The 25,853-nt window shown below is 41.1% G+C and overlaps 1 long non-coding RNA gene across 1 annotated transcript in view; it reads right to left on the bottom strand.

Moving 5' to 3' along the window:
- Positions 1-23,081, bottom strand: part of LOC129534882 (uncharacterized) — a 48,783-nt gene extending 25,702 nt beyond the window's left edge. The window contains exons 1-2 of the long non-coding RNA XR_016036938.1: positions 22,900-23,081; positions 13,435-13,545 (exon numbers count right to left, since the gene is read on the bottom strand). This is a non-coding gene — a long non-coding RNA (uncharacterized LOC129534882). The remainder of the gene's footprint in view (positions 1-13,434; positions 13,546-22,899) is intronic.
- Positions 23,082-25,853: the final 2,772 nt, after the last annotated feature.

The raw sequence follows: 25,853 nt of genomic DNA, 5'->3' as shown, positions 1-25,853 counted from the left end.
ACTGGAGCAAAATTAGAACATAGACAAATTATGGATGCTCTGGATACCACCTACATATGCACTAATTGCTTATTGCTGAACATAGCTAGCCTTAAAAAATATTAAAACCTTGGGAACTAGACAATTCAGTGTTTGGTAAAATGGTGTCTGAAAGAAGAGAAAATCTGACTTTTTAGCTATTGGACTAAATGAATTTAGTTTTTATGAAATGCCTGGAATCAGATTATACTACAGAGTTTCTTTTTGTTTCCACTAAGTGCTTTCTATTAGACAGTCTTTTCCTCTCCATGTTGTTTTAAAAGTTAAGATTTTTTAAATGTTCTGTGGTATTTGCCCTTAACTTAAGAATCATGCACATGTCTATTTTTCTTAATTGTTTAACAGTATTAACAACTGTGTGTGTGTGGGTGTGTGTGTGTTCAGTCACGTCTGACTCTTTGAGACTCCATGGACTATAGCCTGCCAGGCTCCTCTGTACATAAGATTTTCCAGCAACGATACTGGAGTGGGTTACCATTTCCTAGTCCAGGGGATCTTCCTGACCCAGGGATCAAACCCAAGTCTCCTGCCTGTGTCTTCTGCATTGGCAGGCAGATTCTTTACCACTTGAGCCACCTGGGAAGCCCATTAACTATAACTTCTCCCAAATAAAATGAGAAATTCAGGATGCTGTCAAATTAATTTTGTTACATCTCATCTCCATTATGTTACCATTGTCTATAATTTTAGTTAAAGGCTATGATGAATATACATTTTTCCTTCTCTAGTATTTGAATTCGGAGAAGGAAATGGCAACCCACTCCAGTGTTCTTGCCTGGAGAATCCTATGGACGGGGGAGCCTGGTGGGCTGCCATCTATGGGGTCGCACAGAGTCAGACACGACTGAAGCGACTTAGTAGCAGCAGCAGCAGCAGTACTTGAATTATGTTTATTTTATTTTTAAGACATAAAAAAATCTAGCAAAGAAATTTGATCATATTAACCTGCTATATTTCTAAATCTATCAATTGAATTTTTTTCTATTCTCATTTAAAGACTTCTTTTGATTAAGTTTCCAATATGGATTCTTGTGTAGCAGACCCTGTAAGGCCTGGTATCCCAAAGAATATTTTTATCATTCCTTCACATTTGAATAACAGTTTCAGTTCAGTTCAGTCGCTCAGTCGTGTCCGACTCTGTGCGACCCCATGAATCACAGCACGCCAGGCCTCCCTGTCCACCACCAACTCCCGGAGTTCACTCAAACTCATGTCCATCGAGTCAGTGATGTCATCCAGCTATCTCATTCTCTGTCGTCCCCTTTTCCTCCCACCCCCAATCCTTCCCAGCATCAGAGTCTTTTCCAGTGAGTCAACTCGTCGCATGAGGTGGCCAAAGTACTGGAGTTTCAGCTTTAGCATCAGTCCTTCTAATGAATACCCAGGATTGATCTCCTTTAGAATAAACTGGTTGGATCTCCTTGCAGTCCAAGGGACTCTCAAGAGTCTTCTCCAGCACCACAGTTCAAAAGCATCAATTCTTCGGTGATCAGCTTTCTTCACAGTCCAACTCTCACATCCATACATGACCATGGGAAAAACCATAGCCTTGATTATATGGACCTTTGTTGGCAAAGTAATGTCTCTGCTTTTTAGGTAAAAATTCTAGGCTCGAAGTTCTTTTCCTCAATATAAAACAATGATAGCTCCGTTGCCTTCTTGCATCCAGAATACTATTGAAAAATTGATAGCAATCTAACTTTAATTCCTTTATTGTTGATCTATTTTTTTCTCTCTGAATCATTTTTAGGATTGTTGGCTTTTTTTAACTAACACAGTTTATGTTTTAGAGCAGTTTTAGTTTTACCTAAAACTTGAGTGGGAAGTACAGAATTCTCATCTACCTCAATACACTCCCTCTACACACATACATTCAGGTACCCCATTATTAATGTTTTGTAACAGTGTGGTTCATTTATTATAACTGGTGAAGCAATATTAAAGCATTAAAATTCATAGTTTACATTACTGCTCACTCTCTTATTGTACATTCTACTGATTTTGAAAAATGTATATTATCGCTTTTGTTTTCCTTGTCTGAGGCTGCTGCTAAGTCGCTTCAGTCGTGTCCCACTCTGTGCGATCCCATAGACGGCAGCCCAGCAGGCTCCTCTGTCTCTGGGATTCTCCAGGCAAGAACACTGGAGTGGGCTGCCATTTCCTTCTCCAATTTGTCTGAGGAGACATATGCAAAAAAATGTTATTAAAACCAATGTCAAAGAGTTTACTGACTGTGTTTCTTCTAGAAGTTTTATGGTTTCTGGTCTTATATTCAAGCCTTTAATCCATTATGAATATATATTTGTGCATGGTATGAGAGAATAATCCAACTTGATTATTTTGCATGTAGCTATCCAATTTTCCCAACACCATTTACTGAAGAGGCCATCTTTTCTTCATTTTATACTCTTGCCTTTGTCACAGATTAATTTCCATATAAGTGTGAATTAATTTTTCAGATCTCTATTCTGTTCCATTGGTTTATATTTGCTTTTGTGCCAGTACCATATAGTTTTGATTACTATAGCTTGTAGTATAGTTTGAAATAAGAAGTGTGATACCTCCAGCTTTGCTCTTTCTCAAGATTGTTTTGGCTATTTGGGGTCTTCTATGTTTCCATATAAATTTTAGAATTATTTGAGTTCTGTGAAAAATTGGTATTTTAATAGAGACTGCATTGAATCTGTTGCTTGCCTTGGGTAGTACAGTAATTTTAACAATATTAATTCTTCCAATCATGAGCGAGGTATATTTTTCCACCTTCAATTTCTTTCAACAGTGTCTTATAGGCTTCCAAGTACAGATCTTTTACTTCCTTCGTTAGATTTATTCAAAGGTATTTTATTCTTCTTCACATGATTTTAAACAGGATTGTTTTAATTTCACTTCCTGATAGTTCATTGTTCAGTTCAGTTCAGTTCAGTCGCTCAGTTGTGTCCGACTATTTGCGACCCCATGAATCACAGCACGCCAGGCCTCCCTGTCCATCACCAACTCCCAGAGTTCACTCAAACTCATCTCCATCGAGTCGGTGATGCCATCCAGCCATCTCATTCTCGGTCGTCCCCTTCTTCTCCCGCCCCTAATCCTTCCCAGCATCAGAGTGTTATCCAGTGAGTCAACTCGTCGCATGAGGTGGCCAAAGTATTGGAGTTTCAGCTTTAGCATCAGTCCTTCCAATGAACACCCAGGATTGATCTCCTCCAGAATGGACTGATTGGATCTCCTTGCAGTCCAAGGGACTCTCAAGAGTCTTCTCCAGCACCACAGTTCAAAAGCATCAATTCTTTGGCGATCAGCTTTCTTCACAGTCCAACTCTCACATCCATACATGACCATGGGAAAAACCATAGCCTTGACTAGACGGACCTTTGTTGGCAAAGTAATGTCTCTGCTTTTTAATATGCTATCTAGGTTGGTCATAACTTTCCTTCCAAGGAGCAAGCGTCTTTTAATTTCATGGCTGCAATCAGCATCTGCAGTGATTTTGAAGCCCAAAAAAATAAAGTCTGACACTGTTTCCACTGTTTCCCCATCTATTTCCCATGAAGTGATGGGACCAGATGCCATGATCTTTGTTTTCTGAATGTTAAGCTTCAAGCCAACATTTTCACTCTCCTCTTTCACTTTCATCAAGAGGCTTTTTAGGTCCTCTTCACTTTCTGCCATAAGGGTGGTGTCATCTGCATATCTGAGGTTATTGATATTTCTCCTGGCAATCTTGATTCCAGCCTGTGCTTCTTCCAGCCCAGCGTTCCTCATGATGTACTCTGCATATAAGTTAAATAAGCAGGGTGACAATATACAACCTTGACGTACTCCTTTTCCTATTTGGAACCAGTCTGTTGTTATTGTTAGTACATAGAAATGCAATAAATTTCAGTATCTTAATTTTTTATCCTGCAACATTACTTAATTTATTGACATATTCTATGTAGTACATGATATGTAAAGTGTCATGCCACACACCTCTTGTTCTTTCCAGTTTGGATTTCTTTTACTTCTTTTCCTTGTCTAATAGCTGTGACTAGGACTTCTGTGTGTTGAAGTGTTAATCACTCAGTCATATCTGACTCTCTGTGACCCCATGGAATGTAGCCCACCAGGCTCCTCTGTCCATGGAATTCTCCAGGCAAGAATACTGAAGTGGGTTTCTATTTCCTTCTCCGGGGGGGGTCTTCCCAACCCAGGGATTGAACCTGGGTGTCCCACATTGCAGTCAGACTCTTTACTGACTGAGCTACCAGAGAAGCAAAACTTTACCAAAAAATTAACAAATATTCCAGATATAGTAAAGCAGAGTTAGGTTAAGAAAGGGCCACCAGATAGGGACATTTGAAGTTCATTGTTGAGTTTTTACATAACCTCTCAGTAGAATGGTAGAAATAGACCAGTTCAAGCAACAAATGCGTATTGAGGACCCACTATTTTAAGATACAGTCTCCACATTCTGACTATTCTCTTCAAACATAAGCTGTCTTAAGGAGAGTACTTAGTTGTAAACTGTAGACTACTTAGTAAAGACTTTAGGTATATATGAAAGTTTTCCTTAAAGAGAATGCAGGTGGGAATGTAACATTGATAGGTCTTGAAATGATGGTAGTCAAGATTACAGAAGACTTTTGGATCATTAAAAATAGTTGAAGATTTTCTTCATGAAAGGAAATGTGGTTCTAATGGTTAATTTTATGTGTCTACATGACTGAGCAACAGGGCACCCAGATATTTGGTCAAACATTATTCTGGGTGTTTCTGTGAGGGTGTTATTGGATGAATGAGATTAACATTTGAATTGGTAGACTGAGTAAAACTGATTGTTCTCCCTAATGTGGGTGGGCCTAATCCAATCAGTTGAAGGTCTGATTACAACAAAACTACTGATCCTCCAATAAGAAAATTCTTCCTCTCTAACTGCCTTTGAACTGAGACATCATCTTTTTTATGCATTAGGACTTGAACTGCAACACTGGGTTTCAAGAGTGTTGGTCTTCCAACTATAAACCGTTGGCTTCATGGTTCTCATCCCTTTGAATTCAGACTAGAACTATGGCAAAGGCTTTCCTGAGTCTCCAGCTTGCCATCTCACCCTGCAGATCTTGGGACTTGCCTGCTATGATAATCATGTGAGCCAATTGATATATATATAGATATCATACATCTGATTGATTCTGTTTCTCTGGAGAATTGAGAGTAACACAAAAGTGGGCCTAAGTTTTCAAATTAAAACGAAAATTTTCTATAAAAAACCATTTTGCTTGTATAATATGTCCTGTCACAAAATATTTAGGCAACTTAAAAAAAAAAAAAAAAAAACAACTAATGCTTAAGTCTTTCCACACATGGAAATACTCTGTCTTGGGGAAATCAGATTTGTAAAGTTATTTAAACTAAAATGTTAATATACCAGAAAGTCTGTTACTGGTCACATTTTCCTTCCATTTAACAGATAATTTTGTACCACATCTTGATATGATACAATATACATATAACTTCATTCAGTTCAGTTCAGTTCAGTTGCTCAGTTGTGTCCTACTCTTTGTGACCTCATAGATTGCAGCATGCCAAGCTTTCCTGTCCATCACCAACTCCCGGAGCTTATTCAAACTCATGTCCATCGAGTTGGTGATGCCATTCAACCATCTCATCCTCTCTCATCCCCTTCTCCTCCTGCCTTCAGTCTTTCCCAACATCAGGATCTTTTCCAATGAGTCAGTTCTTCTCATCAGGTGGCCAAAGTATTGAACTTTCAGCTTCAGCATCAGTCCTTCCAATAAATATTCAGGACTGATTTCCTTAACCCACTCCAGTATTCTTGCCTGGAGAATCCCATGGACGGAGAAGCCTGGTAGGCTACAGTCCACGGGGTCGCAAAGAGTCGGACATGACTGAGCGACTGACCGGAACCGGACCGGACTGGACCGGATTTCCTTTAGGATTGACTGGTTGGGTCTCCTTGCAGTCCAAGGGACTCTCAAGAGTCTTCTCCAACACCACAGTTCAAAAGCACCAATTCTTCAGTGCTCAGCTTTCTTTATAGTACAACTCTCACATCCATACATGACTACTGGAAAAACCATAGCTTTGACTAGATGGACCTTTGTTGGCAAAGTAATGTCTCTGCTTTTTAATATGCTATCTAGTTCAGTCATAGCTTTTCTTCCAAGGAGCAAGAGTCTTTTAGTTAGATTCAATTTGCTGGAATTCTGTTCCAAGTTTTGTTTTTTGCTTTTTTTAATCTCTTCTTCCTTTTTTTGGCATCTTGGTTGTTTCATAAATACAATTTTATTTATTTATTGACTCTGCTGGATCTTCACTGCAGTGTGGGCTTTTCTCTAGTTGCAGCAAGCTGGGGCTACTTTCTAATTGCAGTGCACGGGTTTTTCATTGTGGTGGCTTCTTTTGCTGCAGAGCACATGGGCTTCAGTAGTTGTAGCATGTGGACTCAGTAGTTGCAGCTCCCAGGCCCTAGAGCACAGGCTCAATAGTTGTGGTGCATGGGCTTAGCTGTTCTGTGGCATGTTGGATCTTCCCAGATCAGGGATCGAATGCATGTCTCCTGCATCGGCAGGTGGGTTCTCTACCACTGAATCATGAGGGAAGCCCTGGCATCTTGTTTTCAATTTAGGTTAGGTTCTTCATTTGTCTGCAATGATCATCACCATAAACACACACTTCATAATGTAATTTTCTGAAAGTATTAAACAATATTACATATGAACTAAATGGAACATTCTTTTTTTTTAATTCCTAGCCCCTCACTCAAGATTATTTTCATGACAGTTTAAAACCCCTATGTGAAGATGGGGCTAATGCTGGTGGTGGTAGTGGTGTAGTAATGAAACATGCCCTAACTCAAGACAGACAAAACCATTTTTACCCCGGAAAAGAAAAATTATAAAATTTTTTAAGTGGATGGGCCATATTTTTCTTCAAGTATCATGGACATTTTTATTGTTTGCTGTTGAAAATTAGATCTCAATAATTTATGCTGTTTTTTAATGTTGTATACCACGTATTTAAGTTTAATAAATTAGAAAATGAAGGTTAAAGATAAGTTATCAATTCAACTACTTAAATATATTTCACCTTGAAAAGAGATCACACTTCTAGAACATTCAAATTGATACACATTAATACAAATTTTAATCTTTCTACTTCACCCTTAATTTTCTAGCATTCTAAAAGATATACACCACAAAATCAGACAGTAGAATGATATTTGCCATAACAGCATTCTCCTCGAGATGGCATATTAAAACACTTGTATAAAATGTTATGAGATGGAATGTGAGAGGTACAGTGCTAAGCCAGAGATCAGCTGAATGGTCAACATTCTTCTGCAATGTCCTCCCTAAGCTCCTATCTCATTCAAGCCTCTAAACAAGTCTAAACGAGCCTGCATACTTAGCATGACCACGTCTTAAGTTCAGCTAAAGAAGGACCATATTCATCTTATTTCACCTTTGTTGCTATGTCACCTCAAGTCATTTTAGAAGGCTGGACGCATATCATAAGAATTCTACTTATGTTTCTAAAAATGATAGATCTTGTCTAGAATTGTCTTTCATTTATGTAGAACGATAAAAATTACCTTAACTGTTAGTAAATATTCATTCTTAGAGTATACTTGAACTTTAGAAATTATAAAAGGCATTCAGATTTAAGTCTGAAGAGAGAGTTGGTGAGCAAAATACAGGGTCACACCTGAAATACTAAATACTTAATAATTGTTTTATCCATTCATACTTGAATCCTTGGAAAATGTGCCACAGTAGATGATCCAAATCTTCTCTAGTTTCTTTAAATTTCAAACATTCCCCAGAGCTTTCATGATCAATGATCTGATTTCCCAGTCCACTGGGAAGATGTCAGCTTTTTCAACTTCACTTCAGTTGAGTCCAACTCTCTGTGAACCTATGGACCATAGCCAGGCTCCTCTGTCCATGGGATTCCCCAGGCAAGAATACCAGAGTGGGTTTGTCATGCTCTCCTCCAGGGAATCTTTCCAACCCAAGGATCAAACCTGCGTCTCTTAGGTTTACCTGCACTGGCAGGCAGGTTCTTTACCACAAGTGCCACCCTATTCAGCTTTACTACTATTAATGTCATGATTTCTCTGAATCCACATTCCCAACTCCCCTCCTGAAATTAGCTTCTCTCCTGGGCCTTTTGAGCATAATGCCTACATAAGCACACTGTCCACAACTTTCTAATGTAAACGTTTCATTGCTATCTTTGCAGAGAAGTACACAATCGTTCTGCTTGCGATTTAAAACTAACCACACATAGAATCACACAAGCCTGAAATATGTAAGTGGGAAGAGGTCTTCTTCAGTTCAGTTCAGTCACTCAGTCGTGTCCGACTCTTTGCAACCCCATGAATCACAGCACGCCAGGCCTCCCTGTCCATCACCAACTTCTGGAGTTCACTCAAACTCATGTCCATCGAGTCAGTGATGCCATCCAGCCATCTCATTCTCTGTCGTCCCCGTCTCCTCCCACCCCCAATCCCTCCTAGCATCAGATTCTTTTCCAGTGAGTCAACTCGTCGCATGAGGTGGCCAAAGTATTGCCCACTAATCTTGTCCTCCACATTTAATGATGAAGAAGGTAAGATCTAAGGAGTGTGACTTACTTAAAGTCAAGTCAATTAGTAACATTGCTGAGATCATATCTTACTGCTTATCATTCTGTAACTATTACTATTGCTACTTCTTTTGCTTTTTACTGCTTCTTTAAATGATTCAGAACAATAAAGGGGTACAAATAGTCTCTGGGAGAACATAGATGGTTTCACTCTAAATATTGGTTGAGAGAATAAAGCATCAAACACTGTAATAACTTTGTTATAATTTTTAAGTGCTCCTTAAAAATAATAGACACAGTCACAATTTGCTCCAGTCTTTGTGACTGGTCAAATTGCCTAAAACTTAGATTCTAATATTCTCAAAGTGAGTGTGAATGTGCTACTTAAAATAAGAACAATAGATACATAAAGGTCTATTAATCTGAAAGTTTGCATTTTTTATCACCAATAAAACTGACAGCTTCATGCAAACATGTGATGCTCAAGTTGTTAGAATTTATTCTCATGACAGAAAGACATTTCTTCAGAAACCCTTAAGTAACTTTTGTGGGGCTCTGTCATGTCTTGAGTGATAGAGGAAAAGTGATAATTTAATCTCCATGGAAAGTAAAATTTGAAGAAATAGCAAGATGAAAGCACTTTAGTCAGACAGATGAAAGCTAGAGTTTTTGGCTTCTGCTTCAATCCGTTTCCCTTCCACCAACAGGAAAGAAATACTATATTAAAGATTCATAGTATGTAGAAAGAAAAGGCATGAAACTTTCAGTACGATCGAGTATAACTGTAGCTATGTTTCATGAAACAAGCAAAAGACAATCTAGGTATTTACAAAGCTGGCAAATCCTCAAAAGCATTTGTGTAAGACATTAACATTAAAAAGAAAAGACAACCTCAAATTTCACCAAGCCTTATGAATTAGGAATATCATTTTTAAATGTGCAGTAGAAAATCCGAAGAAGCTGAATGAGCTCACTCTAAGAAGAGGGGGTGGGGGGACTTGGCTTTCGTTGCTATCAAGAAGAAGACCAGAGAACATAGATAGAACTAGACAGCTATCTCACAGATCTCCAAGGATCTACCCACTGTAAGCAAGTGAAAGCTGAAGGAATGCAATAGGGATGTATTGAGGTTGATTGCTTCTAATTATATCCTTTCGACAACCTACTTTTATTTCATTTCATTTATTACTTTAATATGGCTAGTGTTTGTCTTTTATAAGTATTGAAGGTGAAGAGGAAGGTATATAGATTACAGTAAGTTTAATTTATAGGGAAAAGAAATTTCAGAGGTTATGTTTTGGGTCCAGAAGTATAAAGTACTGCATAACTGAAACAAAATTTAACAGGTCTTGCAAAAGAGAAAGGAGAAGAGGTGTGATAAAATTTAGACTATTTTAATCTAACATTTAATAATTCTTATCATTTTTTAAAATGTTTATTTCCTTCAAATTTTGACTAGTCCACACAAGAATTCATTAAAATTAAACAAAAGTGATTAGAAATTATAACATTAAATCCTACCCCTTAGGTTGCTGCCACCATCCTGTAATTATTCTATGCAGGGTATCATTTATTTTACTGTGGTAAAGTATTTTGATAGGAGTTTAGGACATGATATCCTAAAATACGACACACTGACAATATTGAATATTTTAAGTTGAAGAGTTTTGAGAAAAGGTAGAAACAAATTGGCCTCTTTGACCACCTCTCTGACCTGTTTTTCTCCCCTGAAACAGGTAATAAAACCTTTACCTGACAGGTACCCTTCTCATACTTAGAGGAAGTGTTAGTCACTCAGTTGTGTCTGACTCTTTGTGACCCCATGGACTGTAGACTCCTCTGTCCAGGAGGAATTCTCCAGGCAAGAATACTGGAGTGGGTAGCCAATCCCTTCTCCAGAGGATCTTCCCAAACCAGGGACTGAACCTGGATCTCCTGAAATACAGGTGGATTCTTTACCATCTGAGCCACCAGGGAAGCCCATACCTGCAGGAAAGGAGCATCTTTATCTCAATTAGAAGGTACACCAAGAAGAATCCAAACAAAGAGGCCTTGATGAAACGACCCCTATTTACTTGAATTACCTCATTTTTCTTAACCTATCATATTCCTCCATGATTTTCCATTCTTTCTCACTCCTAGAATAAACTACACATATCTAACCATTTCCTCAGGTCTTCATTTTCTTATGAAGACTCTCATCTCATATAAACCTTCTGCCAAATAAATCTGTATGCTTTTCTCCTGTCCATCTATCTTTATCAGTTTCATTTTCAGACCTAGCCAGGGACCCTAAGAAAGTTGAAAAATAACTTTTTACTTTCCTACAATACATAACATAAAATTGACTGTTTTGTAGATGATCATTTTATGTATATTGCCATTAAAGAGAAATTGGCCTATCCCACACACAAATCATAAGCTACCATATACTCTTCCCTTAGCCAACTTGTTGAATTCAACTTTAGGCTTGTTGAGGACCATAAGCAAGCATCCATAAATATATTTTAAGCACATTTTTACCATTTTTAAATTATTAAGTATTTTTCAACTTTTAAGAAGACAAAATTCTATAAAATTTCTTTTAAGATTTGTTATGGGTAGAAATATGCCAGGGACTCCAAATTTACTAGGATTAACATTCAAAATGCCTATAATGAAAGCATTGATAGGAGAATATATCATAACACTCATTAATATGAGAATCCTACAAAAGATTTTACTTGAACAATATTTGATCTGGGGCATAAAGTATCAAAATCATAAGAAAGAAATTTCTCAGACATATTCAAATAAACCAGGATCAAGTTTTTTCCCAACATATGTAATTTTCATAATAATAAAGTATCCCTAGTTCAGCATGAAACAAAGAACTAGAGAACCTCTCTGTAGGAAAATTTAGTTCTCTACATTTATACCAAGGGAAGCAAAAAGTTTTGGGGGTGTAATGGATGTGTTTATTATTCTTAGGATGGTACTCACATCTCAGGTGAAACATGTCAATAGTTATCAAATTGTACAGTTCAAACAGGACACTTTACCTTCTGTCAATTATACTCCTACTAATAAAGCCCAAAAGGAACAAACCTGTGTGTCCAGGGCAAAGTAACCAAGGAGGAAAGAGGTTAAGTAATCAAGGCAAAGAGTAGCCAAATCTTGTTCATTGCTGGCCATGCTTGGTAAATATTTTCATTTCAATTTCAGTGAGAAATTATTGGAGAGTTCCAGGCATGGGTCGGATATGACTTGAATTATGGAAGGCACTAAAATGAGAGATGTGTGACACTGGAAAAGACAGTGACCTCCCTAAGTCCAGGTGCTTTTAAGAGAGGGCCATAGGTCCTTAAACTTCCTAAAGTAGCTACTAATTGTATACATATGTACAAATACACATTTTTTAAAAATTAATTTCCATACTATTCATCAGCTTCTCAAAAAAGAAATTTGACCACAAAACATAGGAATTTTTCATTTACTTACTCATAAATTAGGTGAAGATATCAAAACCTGGAGAAGTAAAAGGATTTGTTCAAAATCTGAGGTCACAGGTTGATAAGGTCATAAGGGGTTTATGAAGCTGACCACCTTCTTTCTCCTCCCCTCATCTCTCCCTGCCCCAACTGCTGATTCACAGAACATCAATGTCATAGAAAGCTAGGATACAGCATATGAAGTCAAAGTCTGCTGAATGCTCACCCTCACCCACATCAACAGGAGAGTGTGCCAATGATATGGTCCATAAGAGGTGATAGGCCAGTACAACTACTGGAAAACAGTACCTTATGACTCCCCCGTCAAACTAGTATAAATTTCTAAATCACCTGTGTGTGTATTACTACTAGAATCACAAACAGTACATCATAAATAATAACCTATTCCTTTTTCAATAATACTGAGCATTCCCTAAGCTATAAACCAGAAGAATAATACAGAACAGGCATTTGACAATTCTAGTTTCTTCCTATAAGGAAACAACAAATGAGTTTCTGCTGTATCCTTCTGAATAGAGATTTCAATAATGTATAAACAATGCTTCTTAACTAGGAGGCACTACAGCAAAGTACATTTCACATGGGAAATTTCATATCATCCTTCAGAGATTCCAACATAGAATGACAGGTCCTTTCTTCAACAACCCAGGGATAAAACAGTTTAACCTCAAATTTCTTACTAGCTCTAGGATTTGTGAAACTATCAGGTTATTTTGATAGCTTTAAAAGGTCTCAGGTTACTGAAACAACCCTGCCTTTGTTCAGTCTAAGCATTAAGAATGTACCACCATGGAACCAATATAAATTGGATTAAAACACTTCAGAAAGTCATCTTTGGAAAAAGCATGGGAATAAAACCCAAAGTACACCTGGGAGTTCTCTTCCATACCTATCAGATATGTGAAATTGGCTACAGTAAAATAATGGCCTTTTCTGGGCTTTGAGTTGAAACTGAGTTCAGGGGTGTTGGAACTTACAAATAGGCTGATATTTGAACCACACAGGTAGAAAGAATTCTTCTGATCATTATGGTGAACAACTATAGCGACTAAGTATACATGAACACCCCTGGAGAAGGAAATAGCAACCCATTCCAGTATTCTTGCCTGGAGAATCCCATGGACAGGGGAGCCTGGTGGGCTACAGTCCATGGGGTCAAAAAGAGTCAGACACGACTGAAGTGACTTAGCACATACATAAACACACTACTAACCAGACACTAACCAAGGAAATCTGGTTAGAGACCTACCTTGAGAGGAGCCTACTGTACAGAAGGGGGAAACAGAATCATAGCACAACTGAGGCCTGTATTACATACCTATCAGAAGTGTGAAGTCAGTGTCTGCTCTTCGTCTGTACTTGCACTCTGGGTCCAAACCAGGGCAATGGATGAGCTGTTGATCAAGCCCTTTGATTTTCTTAACTGCATCTGAAAAGAAAGAAAATACTGTTGAATACCTTTGCAACAGATACAAATTAATTTCCCTCAGTAGAAATTCAGCAAGAAAAACATAAGAAACAAAACAAAAACACACCAGTCTTCTAGTTCCATTAAAAAAAATCCAGCCGGAAACTACCTACCCTTAGGAGAAATAGGCCTAAATGTACAGATGCTCTGGACTTTATACTACAAACCCATTGTAATATAACCCACTGTAACCATTTAGTCACTCCATATAGTAATCTTCTGGGATTGAGGTTTGTGGTCAAACATACTGATGAGCCTTTCTGCTTACCTAAACTACTGGCCCTAAGGTTCCTGAAATAAATAACCCATTAGTCCTGCATCCACAGATACACAAACGTTCTCCTGCTTATAACTTATTGATTCCCATGAGGGATGAGTGTCCTTGCACAAGGGACAAATGACTGGGGTTTGTGCAGCACTCTCAATCACTTAGCTAGAAACAAGTTACAAAACTGGAATTCACTTAAGTAAGATGCTCTGTAGAGACCAATCTCTACACCTGTTTCAAAATGTATACTCCATATTACAGGAGTATACACTTTGTATGCATGGCTAGAACCTGGATTCATTTAAAGTGGCAAAGGTCTTCAACCATACCCTAATTATGTGAATCATCAAGGTAATTCTGGCCCTAACCCTAACCAATAACAAACTGACAGAATACATCACAGCTCCTCTTGCTTCAGAACTGGAGGGTAAATGACTATTTGTATTCATAACTATCTAAATGATGTAACAGCATAATTTCATAATCGGCACACAGGATATGATCCTCACAGGATGATGCCCCAGATTTCCACAGGGACATCCCCACACTACCTGGTCACTTCCTCAGGCCTTTATGTCTCATTCTCAGGGAGGCCCTGGCCAGATAACCTACCTGCAAGTTTAGGTCCCTCCCCCTCCCATGCCCAATTCCCCTTCTCTGCTTTTCTGTGGTGAAAGCAGATGTCATTATCTAACAGAATACACCTGTATCTCATTGAGCTTATTTTCAGTCTCCCCCACTAGAATGTGAGCCCCATGTGAAGAAGGATTTATGCCTCTTTTGTGTATTTCCAGCATGAGGAAGAGTAGCTGGCCCATGGTAGGTGCTCAGCAAATGATGAAGGTTACCTTTGGCCACCAGCCCCAGTTCATGCCATTCTCAGAGCTGACCCTGTTAAATGTACAGTGTGTATCCTCCAGAATTTCCTCGCTATATTTACATTCTTACACAGGGATCATTAGAAATAGATACCCTACACTATAATTAAGGGGTTGAATAATTCTATACTATTTAAAAATTACCTGTTTCCAGTCCTAACTGGAGATACAACCAACTACATCTTGGTAATGCAAACAGAATCAACTCTTTCAGGTTGGTACTTTCACCCATATTACTCAATAGCATACTCAAAATGCAATGACTTATCAGTTTTGTTTGCATAGTTGCTTTTGGATAGTTTTAGCTCTTTATCATGAATCATTTCAAACAAAGAATATACGAATTCTATATGTCAGTCAAGCAGTTTTAACAGTCAACATTTTGTCAAGTTTTTTTTTTCTAGCATATTCCAAAGCATATTCCCAGTATTTTATGATACCATGTCTAAACCTAAAGAAGTTATTTTCTCCACATGTGGTGGTGGTGGTTTAGTCACTAAGTTGTGTCCAACTCTTATGACCCCATGGACTGTACCTTGCCAGTCCCCTCTGTCCATGGGATTCTCTAGACAAGAATACTGGAGTGGGTTGCCATTTCCTTTTCCAGGGAATGTTCCTAACCCAGGACTCGAACCAGGGTCTCCTGCATTCCAGACAGATTCTTTACCAACTAAGTACGAGGGAAGCACTTCCTCCACTTACTCTACTGTAACATAAATTACAACAAATAGGACTTTAAAATATATAACCAAAACACTATTACTACATCTAAGAAAAATTACAATTATTCCCTAGTGCCACATGAAGCCATCCATGTACAATATCCCTATTTGATCTAAATATCTCTCTTAAATTAGATTTGTTCTTATTAGGATCCGAACAGATAACTTACATAGCATTAACTGAAATAGGACTTAGTCCTCTTTTCACCTATAACAGTCCCTGCTCCTATTTTTTTTTTTTTTTGCTATTCTTTTGATGAAAAGACTGAATTATTTGTCCCGTAGAATTACTCACATTCTGTATTTATCTATATGCATCCTGTCCTGAACAGGTTCCATTAGAAACAGAACATTCCCTAGTGAGATCTATGAACTTGGTTAGATGCAGGCTCAGTTATTTTAGCAAGAACATTTTAGATGTGATGCTTCATACCCCTATTGTATCATATCTGAACACCCACATTTTAACCCACAGTTTAATGTAAAGGCTGATCAGTGAGTTGTAGTATTATAACCTTAATTCACCCACATTATAAAATTTTCCATCAATCTTTTACTGAAATTGTATCAAATGTATGTGCTGGCTTACTATTTAAATTTTTGATATGCTCTTCACATACCATATAATTCACAATATTAAAATGTACTGGTTACTGATTTTTAGTATTTTCAGAAAATTGTGGATCCATGACCACAATAAATTTTAGGACATTTTCAACATCCCCCCAAAAAAGTCTATACTTATTATCAATGACTGCCTATTCTCCTGATGGGACTGATAACCCACCTGAATGGTACAAAGATTAAGTTCAAACTGAAAACATCTGAGCTACAAGAGAGGCACTGAAGTGAAGTGAAAATTGCTCAGTTGTGTCTGACTCTTTGTGACCCCATGGCCTATACAGTCCATGGAATCATTCAGGCCAGAATGGAATGGATAGGCTTTCCCTTCTCCAAACCAGGGATTTAACCCAGGTCTCCCATATTGCAGGCAGATTCTTTACCAGCAGAGCCACAAGTGAAGCCCAAGAATACTGGAGTGGGTAGACTATCTTTCTCCAGCAGATCTTCCCAACCCAGGAATCGAACCAGGGTCTCCTGCATTGCATTCGGATTTTTTACCAACTGAGCTATTAGGAAGCCCTTGAGAGAGGCAGAAATAAGTCAGTCTGAACTTGCTTTATCTGACTAAAGCTGAACTTTGTAAGAGACAGCTGCTACAACCCCACCCACATTGCCAGGATGTGGGAGTGGGGAGTGGGGATGTGTGTCTCTAATCAGGGAGGCCTGAACTTGGATATTGGTTTAGTGGTTTAGTTGCCAAGTCCTGTCCAACTCTTTGTGACCCCCATGGACTGTAGCCTGCCAGGCTCCCCTATCCATGCGATTGTCCAGGCAAGAATCTGGAGTGTGTTGCCATCTCCTTCTCCAGGGGATCTTCCTGATGCAGGGATCAGACTCAGGATTCTTGCATTAAAGGTGGAGTTATTACCGACTGAGCCACCAGGGAACATTTCAAGATTGCATAAATAAGCCTCATCAAATGCTTCCATCCTTTGAAGTTCTAATCCACCAAGCCCCTTGGTGGTATATAAACCCCTATCTCTAGCCCATTAGGGAGCCTCTTCATATGAAAGTTCCTACATAGTTAATAAACCTTTCTCCTATTAATGTACTATTAATTAATTTTCAGGCCCCAAGCCAGTGGAGTCTAAGATGGTAGAGAAAATGTTTTCTTCCCAACAGTCCCTCTCACAAGCCCCATCAACACAAGTTGATTTTTTAATCTCTGTAGATATGTCCGTTCTGGATATTTTAAGTGAATGAGATCTTATAAAATGTGTTCTTTGCTGTCTAGCTTTCTTCATCTATCATAGTGTTTTCAAGATTCATTCATATTTCAGTATGTATCACTAAGCTAAATAAAAATCCATGGTAGGGGTATATAGCATATTTTGCATAAAAATTCAACATTCAGTGGACATGAGGGTTGTTTCCATTTTGGCTTTGTGAATAATGCGGCCATAAACATTCATGTACAAGTTTATGTTTGAACATTTGTTTTAAACTCTCTGGGATATATATCTAGGAGTGAAATTGCTGTTGATGTGGTCACTCTAGGTTGAAATTTTGGTGGAAGTGCCAAACTACTTTCTATAGTGTCCCCACCATTTTACATTTTCATATGGCAGCGTATGAGGGTTTCAATTTCAGCATATCCTTATTTCAATTATTTTCATCTTTAAAGTTAGAGCTGCCCTGGATATAAAATTAACACACAGAAATCCCTTGCATTCCTATACACTAACAATGAGAACACAGAAAGAGAAACTAAGGAAACAATTCCATTCACCATTGCAACAAAAAGAATAAAATATTTAGGAATAAATCTACCTAAAGAAACAAAAGACCTATAAATAGAAAACTATAAAACACTGGTGAAAGAAATCAAACATGACACAAACAGATGGAGAAATATACCATGTTCATGGATCAGAAGAATCAATATAGTGAAAATGAGTATATTACCCAAAGCAATCCATAGATTCAATGTAATCCCTATCAAGCTACCAACGGTATTTTTCAGAGAACTAGAACAAATAATTTCACAATTTGTATGGAAATACAAAAAACCTCGAATAGCCAAAGCAATCTTGAGAAAGAAGAATGGAACTGGAGGACTCAACCTGCCTGACTTCAGACTATACCACAAAGCTACACTCATCAAGACAGTATGGTACTGGCACAAAGACAGAAATATAGATCAGTGGAACAAAATAGAAAGCCCAGAGATAAATCCACCCACCTATGGACACCTTATCTTTGACAAAGGAGGCAAGAGTATACAATGGAGAAAAGACAATCTCTTTAACAAGTGGTGCTGGGAAAACTGGTCAACCACTTGTAAAAGAATGAAACTAGAACACTTCCTAACACCATACACAAAAAGAAATTCAAAATGGATTAAAGATCTAAACTAAGACCAGAAACTATAAAACTCCTAGAGGAAAACATAGGCAAAACACCCTCTGACATAAATCAAAGCAGGATCCTCTATGATCCACCTCCCAGAGTAATGGAAATAAAAGCAAAAATAAACAAATGGGACCTAATTTAAAGCTTTTGTACAACGAAGGAAACTATCAGCAAAGTGAAAAGACAGCTTTCAGAATGGGAGAAAATAATAGCAAATGAAGTAACTAACAAAGAATTAATCTAAAAAATATACAAGCAGCTCCTGCAGCTCAATTCCAGAAAAATAAACGACCCAATCAAAAAATGGGCCAAGGAACTAAACAGACATTTCTCCAAAGAAGACATACAGATGGCAAACAAACACATGAAAAGATGCTCAACATCACTCATAATCAGAGAAGTGCAAATCAAAACCACAATGAGGTACCATCTCTCACCAGTCAGAATGGTTGCTATCAAAAAATCTACAAACAATAAATGCTGGAGAGGGTGCACAGAAAAGGAACCCTCTTACACTGTTGGTGGGAATACAAACTATTACAACCACTATGGAGAACAGTGTGGAGATTCCTTAAAAAACTGGAAATAGAACTGCCATAAGACCCAGCATCCCACTGCTGGGCATCCACACCGAGGAAACCAAAATTGAAAGAGACACGTGTATCCAAATGTTCATCGCAGCACTATTTACAATAGACAGGACATGGAAGCAACCTAGATGTGCATCAACAGATAAATGGATAAGGAAACTGTGATACATATACACAATGGAATATTACTCAGCCATTAAAAAGAATACATTTGAGTCAGTTCTAATCAGGTGGATGAAACTGGAGGCTATTATACAGAGTGAAGTAAGCCAGAAAGAAAAACACCAATACAGTATACTAACGCATATATATGGAATTTAGAATGATGGTAACGATGACCCTACATGTGAGACAGCAAAAGAGACACAGATGTAAAGAACAGTCTTTTGGACTCTGTGAGAGAAGGCGAGGGTGGGATGATTTGACAGGGTAGTGTGGAAACGTGTATATTATCATATGTGAAGCGGATCACCAGTCCAGGTTCAAGGCATGAGACAGGGTGCTCAGGGATGGTGCACTGGGATGACCCTGGGGGATGAGATGGGGAGAGAGGTGGGAGAGGGGTTCTGGATGGGGAACACATGTGCACCCGTGGCTGAATCATGTCAATGTATGGCAAAAACCACTACAATATTGTAAAGTAATTAGTCTCCAATTAAAATAAATAAATTAATTTTTTTAAAAAAGAAAAAAAATAACATGAAGGAAGCCTGAAAAAAAAAAAGAGCTGCCCTGGTAGATGTGAAGTTGCATCTCTCGGGATTTTCATGTTGATTTCTCCAATGATTATTGATGTTGAACATGTTCTCTTGTGCTCAGTGCCCATTTGCCTGGAGAGAGCAGTGGATCTGCACCATGAAAGCCCCCTGTGTGTGAACCAGGTGGCAAAGCCACATAGCCTGTTTGGACCTCGATTTCCAAGCACAGTTCAGTTCAGTTGCTCAGTCGTGTCAGACTCTTTGCGACCCCATGAATCACAGCACGCCAGGCCTCCCTGTCCATCACCAACTCCCGGAGTTCACTCAAACTCATGTCCATCAAGTTGGTGATGCCATCCAGCCATCTCATTCTCTGTCGTCCCTGTCTCCTCCCACCCCCAATCCCTCCCAGCATCAGACTCTTTTCCAGTGAGTCAACTCGTCGCATGAGGTGGCCAAAGTATTGGAGTTTCAGCTTTAGCATCAGTCCTTCCAATGAACACCCAGGACTGATCTCCTTTAGAATGGGTTGGTTGGATCTCCTTGCAGTCCAGGGGACTCTCAAGAGTCTTCTCCAGCACCACAGTTCAAAAGCATCAATTCTTTGGTGATCAGCTTTCTTCACAGTCCAACTGTCACATCCATACATGACCACGGGAAAAACCATAGCCTTGACTAGACGGACCTTGGTTGGCAAAGTAATGTCTCTGCTCTTTAATATACTATCAAGGTTGGTCATAACTTTCCTTCCAAGGAGTAAGCGTCTTTTAATTTCATGGCTGCAATCAGCATCTGCAGTGATTTTGGAGCCCAAAAAAATAAAGTCTGACACTGTTTCCACTGTTTCCCCATCTATTTCCCATGAAGTGATGGGACCAGATGCCATGATCTTTGTTTTCGGAATGTTGAGCTTCAAGCCAACATTTTCACTCTCCTCTTTCACTTTCCTCAAGAGGCTTTTTAGGTCCTCTTCACTTTCTGCCATAAGGGTGGTATCATCTGCATATCTGAGGTTATTGATATTTCTCCCGGCAATCTTGATTCCAGCTTGTGCTTCTTCCAGCCCAGCGTTCCTCATGATGTACTCTGCATATAAGTTAAATAAGCAGGGTGGCAATATACAACCTTGACGTACTCCTTTTCCTATTTGGAACCAGTCTGTTGTTCCATGTACAGTTCTGACTGTTGCTTCCTGACCTGCATACAGGTTTCTCAAGAGGCAGGTCAGGTGGTCTGGTATTCCCATCTCTTTCAGAATGTTCCACAGTCTATTATGATCCACACAGTCAAAGGCTTTGGCATAGTCAATGAAGCAGAAATAGATGTTTTTCTGAAACTCTCTTGCTTTCTCCAAGAGTGAACATCGACATTCTAGGAATCAGTGAACTAAAATGGACTGGAATGGGTGAATTTAACTCAGATGACTATTATATCTACTACTGTGGGCAGGAATCCCTTAGAAGAAATGGAGTAGCCATCATGGTCAACAAAAGAGTCCAAAATGCAGTACTTGGATGCAATCTCAAAAACGACAGAATGATCTCTGTTCATTTCCAAGGCAAAACATTCAATATTACAGTAATCCAGGCACAGTGAGTAGTTATTTAATCTGTGTTCATGCAGGGAAGGGACACATAAAAAAAGAATTTGACTTGGATCTCTGTGTGGAGAAACAGCCACTTGTACCCAGAGTGAAGGAAAAGAAACTCACAGATGAATCCAGAGGGGCAGCTGAGATCCAGAGCCCAGAGGCTGGTCAGGTAATTCCACCTGGAGAGGACATGGACACTCCCTTCCCTTTCCACCCTCAACAAGGTGGGTAAGTTGAAGCAGGGCATGAACCCCTCCCTTCACTCCTTAGGAGTTGAAACTGGCTGAGTTTTGTAAAATTTCCTTTGTTGACCTGAAACGCAAGGAGGCAGCTGCCTGGGCAGAACTAAGCACCTCAGGGTCCTCATTGTCCTTCTCCTTTCTGCCCTGGACATTCCCACTACCTCTGCCCAAAAAACAGGGAATGGGGGAGTAAAGGGGCCAAGAGTCAGATCCTGAGCTAAGATTGGGACTAGCCAGACAGCAGGTGGTCTTGGGAGCCCTGAGTCTGTGCAGGTCCTGTGTGGGGGAGCAGAATGGGGGCAGGAAATTCTGAGGCATTAGGGGTAGGCAGCAGGTCAGTTGTGCTGCCCTGCAGTGGGTGCAGAGCTCACGGGTTTACTTCAAGTGTTTCTTTGAAGGGTGGTTACACTGGGGAATAGATCTGGGTAGGGATGACTTCAGTTCTCCCTTGAAAAACTTCTGTGTTTGTGAAGATGTTTTTCCTGAAAGAATAATCAAGCTTGAATTATGCTTGTCGATGGACATAACCAGTTAATAACACCATTTTCACAGTCTTGATCATTTTAGCCACCAAAATACTGCAAGTTACTCAAGCTCCAAGAGACCATTGTTTCTAAAGACAATCTATTTGTATCAATCTCCCCCTTTCTAAGCTCCACTAACCCCTCTGTAAGGAACAAGGTACCAGGTGGACACAAGCCCTGATTTAATATCTGTCATCTCTGAGTGGAGGCATTTATCTGTTACCTTCCTTTTCTTATCTGTGCTACATGTGTTTCCTCTGCCTTGCTTAAGTCGCTTCAGTCATGTGGGACTCTGTGCGACACCATGGACGGTAGCCCGCCAGGCTCCTTTGTCCACGGGATTCTTCAGACAAGGAGGCTGGAGTGGGTTGCCATTTCCTTCTCCAGGGGAATCTTCCCAACTCAGGGATCGAACCCCCGTCTCCTGCACTTCAGGCGAACTCTATACCGCTGAGCCACCGGGGAAGCCCATGTCTTCTTTATTTAAAAGTTATTTCGCTAGAGGAGAACGTAACTTTCCTCCACAGGAAAAATTAGTCAAGGCGCCCGTCAGGCAGGAATAACCTGTTTGTCGCTGCGACTCTCAGACACATAACATCCCCCTCACCAAGCCGGTTTGGACACCACCTGAGGTAACCCCGGGAAAAGGCGCTTAAGAGGTAGTGGCGCCCTAACAGTCCCTTGACAAAGAGCAGGAGGTGACCGGGCACAAGCAGCGTCTCCTCTTGGGGCTCTGCCTCTCACTTGATGAGGGATACTTGAAGTAATAATAACCTCAAGCATATGAAGTATACAAACTTGTAACATCGTTTGATATTGTACTTACTTAAACTTTTTTCCTCTAAATAGTTTTGCGACTGTCGAACGGTAAAATTTCCGTTTTTACCATTCCTTCACTTTCGTCGCTGGCGGCATGGACCCTACAAGGGAGACAAGTGGGCTCTCGTGAGATTTCCTGTCACCTTCCCAATCTCACCTCTCTCACTCGCACTCGCACTCCTGGGACCAACTGAGGCTGTCTCAGTCCTCCCCTGGGCGGGGCCAGCAGCGAGGAACCGGATTCCCAACCCCTCCCTCGTCAGCGCCCCACCTCCAGTGCGTCTCCAAGGAGACGCCCACGACGCGAGGAAGGATCAACCCCTCCCACCTCAGCACTCTACCTCCGTTGCGTCTCCGAGGAGACGCCCACGACGGTGGAGGTGGGGGGATGGGGTCGTATTCGCGGGGTAACGCGGGCGACGCTTTACGGCAATGGTGAGCGTGGTCGCAGTGGAACCTCTGCAGCTATCGCGCGAAGCTCAGAGGGGACCGGGTCTTTCCCGCCGGAGCGTGGCCTCAGCCACCGTGGTCCCCTCAGCCTCCTTTGTGTCCTTTCCCTGGGGCGACGCGGGGCCGGGACGGGCAGCCTTTCTGGTCCCAGGGACCCTCCCCATCTTCTAACGTCTGAGCAGCCTGTACCCTGCGTGCAAGGTAGGCCAGTGTTGGCTGCAGCCCGCCGGCCTGGGGGAGGAGGAGACGGGCAGGGGGGCGCCGCGTGGGCCGGGCCGTGGTTTGGCGTTTAGACTGGGCTGGGCGGGCGTGGGCACCGGGATTGTATTGCCGTGTGTGTTCTGTGCCCTCGCGCCATTAGGGAGAGGGTCCAAGTAGAGCCCCTCGGGCCTCCGGGTCGGTGGGCCTGGCAGCGGTTCCCAGTGGGCAGAGGGCGGGGCGGGCCGGAGGAGTGCGGGAGGCTCGCCAGCTGCTTCTGCCTTGCTCCCCATTGACGTGGCCGCCCTGGAGTCCGCTTGGTCGGGTGAGATTGACGTGCTGCCCACGGGGACTGGGCATCTCGGAATGCATCCCTATAGAAGTAACATTTCCTTTCATGAGTTTTTGACCTTAAAAAATATTGTAGCTCTATTCTCACGTATGCGTTGAACCACGTGGAAGAATGTGCTGTGCTTAGTCTCTCAGTCGTGTCCGACTCTTTGCGACCCCATGGACTGTGCCCGCCAGGCTCCTCTGTCCATGGGATTCTACAGGCAAGAATACTGCAGTGAGTTGCCATGCCTTCCTCCAGGGGATCTTCCCAACCCAGGGATCGAACCGGGTCTCCCGCATTGCAGGCAGATTCTTTACCAACTGAGCCACCAGGGAAGGAGGGCAATCGAAATGTGTCAGGGATTTTCATATAAAGGACTGTACGTTGTTTACAGTGGGATTATAAGCATTTCATGGGTAAAAAGGTTTTGGGGCAACTTGAGACAATTCTAGAGGTGACATGGACCTGGATCCCCTCTCTGGCTGCGGATGGTGACGCCCAACTCAGCATACCGCTCAGGGGCCAGTTTCTTCCCACCGCCAGTGGGTCTGAATACCCTGTGTCATACTGTACAGTTAGGGCCTCACAGGATCCTGTGGGGCATGAGACCCAGACTCTCTTTCCCAGTAGCAAAAGTGAACAAAAACTCAACTCCAAGCTGGACATAAAATGCACGTGCATTTGTCTGGGTTTGGGACCAAGCCTTCATCAGGCAAAATTCCACATCCTGTCTGCTGGATGTTCACCCCTAACAGGGTGAACACCTCTTCCTGTTTCAGCTTTGTGCATGGTGGCGAGGCACAGCGCCTCCACCGGGCAATAGATCCTGGATCCCCAGTAGCCCTGAGACCCCAGGGACTACACTGGTGGACCTTGCTCCTGCAGGACAGGTGAGGATCCCCTGGCCAGAGGCCCTGGGACAGTAGCTTCAACTCCTTGTTCCTGAAAATAGCAGCTGCCTAGGCCACGCCCCCGAGGGCCTGCAGCCTTGTTATCCTCAGTGGGCCTACGAGCCCGCACTCAACACCACTGCCGGTCCCTTCCACACCTTTTCTAGAGGGGTGCACCGTGGCCAGCTTCTCCCAGAATCCTCTGTGTGCTCCAAACCCTCCCTTCTTCCCCTCACAGGCCTTCCCCAGTGGGATCCAGAGGCAGGACCAGGAGTTCAGTTCAGTTCAGTCGCTCTTTGCAACCCCATGAACTGTAGCACACCAGGCCTCCCTGCCCATCACCAACTCCTGGAGACTGCCCAAACTCATGTCCATCGAGCTGGTGATGCCATCCAACCATCGCATCTGTTGTCCCCTTCTCCTCCTGCCTTCATATTTTTCAGTCTTTTCCAATGAGTCAGTTCTTCGAATCAGGTGGCCAAAGTATTGGAGTTTCAGCTTCAGCATCAGTCCTTCCAATGAATATTCAGGACTGATTTCCTGTAAGATTGACCAAAGGACTAGGAGGCCAGACTCAAAGTTTCCACTTGATGGCACTCTTGCCCCAGAAACGCTATCCACACTCTGGAGCCTGGCCTCTCCCTCCACTTTGGAGGTGAAAAAAGGCCCATGGGGGCCAAGAGTCTTCCAAGCCATCCACTGGAGTGTTGTGGGAAGAGATGTCTCCTCTTCTGCTCTGCAGTAGGAATGTACAGATAAGGAAAAGCAAAGGAAGCCATCAATCTCTGGGTCCATATACATAGCACTCTAAGAGATTCTGAGTCCACATGGCTGGATCCCCATTTCCCGGTGACTGGGATGTGATGTATTCTGTCACTTTGTTATTACTGGTCAGGGTTAGGGCCAGAATTAACCTTGATGATTTACATAAGTAGCGGCTCGTTGAAGACCTATGCTACTTGGAATAAATCCAGGTTCTAGACATGCATATAAAAGCTGTGTTCCTATAATATGGATCCTTATGTAATAGGTATAGAGATTGGTCCCTACACAACATTTTTACTTAAGTGTCTCCATCGAGTTTTCTAA

This window comes from Moschus berezovskii, chromosome X (assembly GCF_049115385.1).
Source record: "Moschus berezovskii isolate FMDL1 chromosome X, NW_MosBer_1.0, whole genome shotgun sequence".
NCBI lineage: Eukaryota > Metazoa > Chordata > Mammalia > Artiodactyla > Moschidae > Moschus > Moschus berezovskii.
Note: the sequence above shows the minus strand (reverse complement) of the source record. Positions and strands in the feature narration are given on the sequence as shown.